Below are 6,634 nucleotides of genomic sequence, written 5' to 3' on the forward strand. Positions count from 1 at the left end.
AAGATGTCTTAGTATAAAATATTTGCATACTCACGTTAATTCTGTTTGACAATTGTATATGCAATCTGAATACAAGTAAACTTTCCAATTTATATTTGATCCTAATATTTAAGATATTTTCTGAAATTAAATATTTTAGCAGAATATTTTATTATGTATTTTGTATTCCTCAGGAACTCATTTGTTTTCTGGATCATTTCTTTACAATTAGATGCTCATAGCTATTTCACTACTTGATGAAACTTGGATTTTTAAAGTTTTTTAATTATAGTCCCAGTGTGCTTTAAACTTATAAAATGAAACAGTAAAAAAGAAAAAAATAGAGTTCTCTTATTCTTCAGACCATGGATTTTTGTGATATTAATTGAGGGATCTCAAGATCTCAATGACCAAAAATATCTCCCACCCCTCTGAAGTCTCTGAAATCCTAGCCTAAAGACACATTTGTTCCTACTGGAGAATAAACACTGATGTCATTGGCCCCTCTCTGTCAAAGCGTACTTTTAAGTTAATTATCAGTCATAAACACATGACAGTAGAATAGGCTACTTGACACCTGGCAGCCAACTTTGGCCTGGACTGCACTGAAACACAGAAGAAGCATACTGTGATGATGGAGAGGGTGAGCATCTACATCTTGCATGCTGTACCTCAATTGAAAGACACACCAGGAAAAGGTGTCAGTATTCTAAAGCAAGAATCAGAACATGTGATGTCAAGAGACGAGCTTGTGGAAAGCAAGGAAACTTAATGATGATACAGAAAAGCATTATAAAGAATGATGAGAACATACCAAAGGCAAAAATGGCCAATTTCACAATTTCGCCAAGGACCTGGACCTCATGTATCCTCAGAGAGAAGAAATATTTTGGACAATAAAATACTTTTTTAATGTCTTCCAGGCAACTAAAGTGTGCAGCTGTCAGCCAGCACTCTGGCAGGTAAGCCTTAAACACTAGAAGTTGGCTGGGTAGATGCTTAATCCAGCACTCTCCAAAGTGTATTCACGTTGGTGGTCTGATAAGATGTTCTATTAAAAGGGATTTCTATAGTCAAATAGGTCTGGAGAACTCAGCATCTTCTAATTCCCTCTTAGAGACCCAAAACTTGTATTAGCATATTAAAGGCTTTAGAAAGTTTTAGAGTTGAAAAATCTTTATAAAAGCCAGCAGTTCCCAGAGTTCTTTTTAATCTCATAACCATGTTTTTAGTAACACCTATGAATATTTTGCTGGAAATGTTGAAATGATTATAATCGCCTTCGATCTGTGATGAGGCAAATTTGTTCCTAGTTACAAACCATGATAAAGGAAAGACAACTGCAATACATTGTACCCAGTAATAACAGCCACAAAGTTATGATTAAAATATATATCTTTGCCAGAAATATCTTTTAATGAAAATTTCACATGGAAGAGTGTCAAATGGCTATTACTAAAAATTCAAATCCTCCTTACACCTTAAAAATAGATATTTTGTAAGCAGTAATCAACCAAACATTCCCTTCCCAACAGTGAGTGGATTGACTGATTTAAAAACGGAATGTGGATTTGACCAATTTAATCAGCATTGTTCCCCAGGACCTCCGGAAGGGTTGTTAATTGTGACATGACCAACAGTTGACATGGCACAAAAATCAATCATTAAAGTCATCTTATAATTACTAATCTGAGTCAAATTTAACAAATTGTCTAAGAGAAAAATCTAGACCCTATATCTAATCTCTTCCAGCTTCCCCCTACCCATTTCCAAAATTAGGCAAATGAATTCAAATACACATATAGAGTATAGAACAAGAAGATGCCAGCATCTATCCTGGGACTACCTCTGAGGCCAAAGTCATTCTCAACAGAGCCAAACTCTGAACTTCTCTGTTAGCACAGGTTTCTAGCTTAAGCAGAGGCAAATAAGATCTCTTCCTAAATAGTAGAATTTTAGGGTAATTTGAAGGTCTGTGTCACAAACCCTCATATTTTCTTAATCTGTAGCCATACTGCTCTCCCCTCCATCTGAACTCTTAAAATGATTGTTTTGGGGTTACACAGAAAATGTCATCTGCTTGCCCCACTAACACATTCCTTGCATAGTTGGAATATATCTCTTAAAATGATTTTTTTAAAAAGCAGTTTTGCTTTAGTAAGCAAGTTGAATAGCTTGTCGAGTAAATACATTTCTAATTTCTGTATAGATCATAGCTGGAACAATGAAACACCTGGACAATGAACTGGTCAAAGCAAACAGAGGAGGAAGGAAGAAAACTGAGGAGATACCAAAAGCAGATCCATGTTTCCTCCTTCAAAATTTTGTCTCTGGTTTGCTGCTAATTTTTTTAGAAAAGAGGTTTCCAGAAAGCTTTCAGAGTACTTTAATGTCTATGGTGCTGAATTCCTCCCTTAAATATCTATCATTTCATATATGAGTGCAATGTGCTATAGTGAAAGAATGTGGACTTAGAAAAAGATAAGTCTGTTTCCTTTTTGTCTGACATCTTAGCGAGGCTGCAGGGGTAGACGCTGCTCTCCCAGCTTCGCTATGCCACCCAAGGATGACAAGAAGAAAGATGCCAGAAAGTCGGCCAAGAAGGACAAAGACCCAGTGAACAAATCTGGAGGCAAGGCCAAAAAGAAGAAGTGGTCCAAAGGCAAAGTTCAGGACAAGCTCAATGATCTGGTCTTGTTTGACAAAGCGACATATGACAAACTCTGTAAGGAAGTTCCCAACTATAAATTTATAACTCCCAGCTGTTGTCTCTGAGAGACTGAAGATTCGAGATTCCCTGGCCAGGGCAGCCCTTCAGGACCTCCTTAGTAAAGGACTTATTAAACTGGTTTCAAAGCACAGAGCTCAAGTAACTTACACCAGAAACACCAAGGGTGGAGATGCCCCAGCTGCTGGTGAAGATGCATGAACAAGATCTCACCAACTGTACATTTTGGAAAATAAAACTTTATTAAATCAAAAAAAGAGAGAGAGAGAGAGAGAGAGAAAAGAAAAAGATACGTCTGGGTTCAAATTCTAGCTCACTAATATTCTGGCACCAAGGCCCTAGACGCCCCTCCCATGGCCTTACTACCTAGTCATCACACCCATTACCCACCTCTGCAACATGAAACTCAGTGTGTTCTGTAGCTACAACCACCTCTCCTGCCTCAGACTCACCTGGCTATTCCAAATACACTTTTTCTGTAAGTTCTTCAGGATCCAAAACACTATTTTGGATTTGTTTTGCTTTGTTTTGTTTCTTTTCTCCATTTTTTACTAATATTTTGAATTTCTTTGCACATTGCTATACCTACCTGGAAAATAGCGATTTTTTTTTTTCTCTGCTCAATTATTTTCCCTGGGAAGTCAGGAATTATGCTTGTCTTGCTGACCATGCTAATATAGTAGACCTTTAATAAATAATTTTTATGCACTTTTGAAGAATATTACTTAACATCTCAGCTCCTCTTTTTTGTCTCCCCTGTAAAATATGGATACTAAAAGGAATAGAATTTTTGCAAAAGTTAAAAATGAGATGACTTATACATATAGCTCTCTTGTGCATAAAAGGTAATCAAGAAATGTTAACTCTCTTATCCATGCCTTTTTTTTAAGATATAGAGCCATGGAAAAGACAAGAAGATAGCAGGGGATTGGGGAGTGGGAATCTCTTTATCCTTTATGGCCATTATTATAGAGATTTTATCTAAAGATTATGTAGAAAAATTTGTCATGTCTCCAGCATACTTGATTAGAAATTTTTTTTCAAAAACCTAAATTCTTTTCATTTTTTAAAAGTAGATTGTGCCTATTCGTGCCTTGTTGCTCCCATATATCCATATAGGTTTTTCATATGTGTAAATGATCAGGCAAGGATTGTGCTGGTGTAATTAACATCACACTACTAAAATTAAACAGTGATATCTACAACTTGCTAGGTAGGGAATGGGGAGAGAGAGGGGAGAGTAAAAGAAGCTAAATAGGATATAGCAAGAAGTCCTTATTTCTGACCATGAGGAAACTGTTCTCAGCTCAGACTCCTCTCAGAATATTAATCTTCCTGCAAAAACATGTGTAAGATAAAACCCTTTCTCCCCTGAGCAATCAAGGACCCAGGAACAAAACCCAAAGTGCTAGAAAATCATGTCAGCAGAAAAAGAAACCATTTCAAGATAATAAGTAATTAGGGTTACATTTACAGAGCATAATTGAGAGATGATACCTCCTTAAAAGCCCCCATTGATTAAAATTCAGTATTTAAAGTGAACTTAGTGAACCCTTACAAGCAAAGACTAAGAATTTTCTGTAAATAGTGAAAATGGTCCTAAATCAAGAAAGGGAGAACCTACCATAGACCCATGAGGAAAATGAACATTGAGGAGCAGAGAAAAGGATAAGCAGAATTTGCCAGAAGAAGACAAAGTGTGGAGGAAAAAAGTATTCCTTTACCTATACTGTTCAAGTGTTATCCTTTGTTCCTTAGTGACAGGGAATTTGAAATTTACATCAGAGTCCAGAGTGCTCACCATTACATTATGGAACCTGAAATTTAAATCAGAAGCATATAGTTTATCATTTATGCTACATTATAAATAAGTATGTTTACGTTTACTATATGGTAAAGTATCTATGATTCTCAACTCTTGAGTCAATTCATGCTCAACTAATTCTTTTATCAACTTAATAAAATTCTGAGATAAAATTCATGTATTGCTATATTTTCTCAAATAGATGGACTATACCTAATTATTGCAGTCAAGACTTAAGAACCAGTGGGGTAAAACCTAGTAAATAATAACACCAGAACTTGATTTAATAAAGTTTATTTTTTTCTGGGTATACTTCTGATTAGACTTGCATATGAAAGATACAGAGAAGGATATAAAACAATTACAGTGTCTGATAATCCTATATCCAGTTTCTTTCCCACACCATTGGCAGATTCAATTTAATTAAATACATATTTATGGGACACATATGTACCAGGCAGTGTACTGGGCACTGTGATGTAATAATGAATGACAGTTCCTGTCCTCAAATTCATAGAATTCACCGGGGAAACAAAGAAACAGGAAACTATCTTGCAAGTGATGAACACACACAATGACAGGAGAAGGCTAAGACACTAAGAGAAACACCTAACCAGACTATTGGTTGGGGTAGCGATGTAGAGTGTGATTTTACCAGAGGTGATTTTCAAGATGCACAGTAGTAAACAGTAAACCGTGGTTGGCCAGGTGAATGTGGTAAAACATGTTCCCTAGAGGGTCACTGAAGATTTGAGAGACAAGATAAGAGAAATAAGATGGGAAAGGTTGTAAAAGACCTTGTAAACCATTTTAGGAGCAGAGAGAAGCCATCACTCTACTTAAGAATAAAATCAAACGTTCAAAGTTAAACATATTTTCAGTGAACTATTTGATATCATTTTTCCTACTGATGCTGGGATCCCTTATCCTATGAAGGGACTCTTGAACCAGAAAATGGATTGGAGAAGGGAAGATTTTGGTAAAACTAGAAGCAGGAAGACTATCATTGTTATTGCAGTAATCAAGAGAGGAGATGATGTTGGACTGAACTAAGTTACCAGCAATGAAGCGGGGGGGGGGGGGGGGGGGGGACAAAATAGAGAGATAGTTAGGAAATAAAAACAGAACCTAGTGATCCATTACATCAGGTTTTAGTGAAGAAGACTGAGGAGTCAAATATAATGCAAACAGATTTATAGCTTGAACAACTCAGTGCATGGCACTGCCATTCGCTTAGTTACGAGGAGCTGGTTTGTGAAAAGGGAAGAAGATCAAGAATTGAATGTTTTCCATCTTGAATTTTACATATTTTTGTGATAGTCAAGTATAAATGTCCCATAGACAGTTGGATATGCAGACTTAGATCTCAGGGGAGAGATATGTGGAAGAGATCTAAATTTGGGTGGTCACAAATCTTTACACGATCTACACATTTGTAAGAGTTTATACAACACTATGTCTTTGTTCTTCCCACTCCTATTTATATGTCCACCTTTGTACACCTGCTCAGGGACCTATCCATTACCCCATGTCTACATCCTCCTCTCCCCTACTGCCTCCTTTCCATCATCATTTATATATGCTAAAGCTTCTCTCATGTTTATCAGAAAGGAAGCAAACAAGCAAAACTCTCTCCTAGCCAACATCATATATCCCTCCTTCTTAGCAGAATTGCTTATATTTCCCTTTTTCATTTCCTTCTGAAGTCTGGCTCTGTCCTTTGCCCCAATTTCCATCACCATTAGTCCACCAAAATTATTCTGTCCATTTTTCCACCAAAATTGTACTGCTTGTTATACAGTGAAATTCAATAACTATTGTCAGTCTTTACCTTCAGGGACTCTGAGCATCACTTGACTCTATTGACTACTCCCTCCTTCTGGAAGCCCTCTCTAGATTTTGTGACTATTCTCCTTGTTACTTCTCTTACATCTCCTTAAGAAGGTTCTCTCCTGTCCCTCAAGGGCTGGTACTCTTTTCTTACTCTACACATATCCACATATGATGTCATCTATTCTTGTTGATTATTATTTCATATAAATGATTCCCAAATATATACCTCTTGTACAGAACTTTCTCTGAGGAAAGCATATAGCTACAAGGTAAAATTCCATCTCCTTAGC

At 36.6% G+C, this 6,634-nt stretch overlaps 1 pseudogene; it reads left to right on the forward strand.

Annotated features, from left to right (window-relative positions):
• The first annotated feature begins 2,532 nt into the window (after positions 1–2,532).
• Positions 2,533–2,958, forward strand: LOC110577052 (annotated as a pseudogene).
• Positions 2,959–6,634: the final 3,676 nt, after the last annotated feature.

Source organism: Neomonachus schauinslandi, chromosome 14 (genome assembly GCF_002201575.2).
Source record: "Neomonachus schauinslandi chromosome 14, ASM220157v2, whole genome shotgun sequence".
NCBI lineage: Eukaryota > Metazoa > Chordata > Mammalia > Carnivora > Phocidae > Neomonachus > Neomonachus schauinslandi.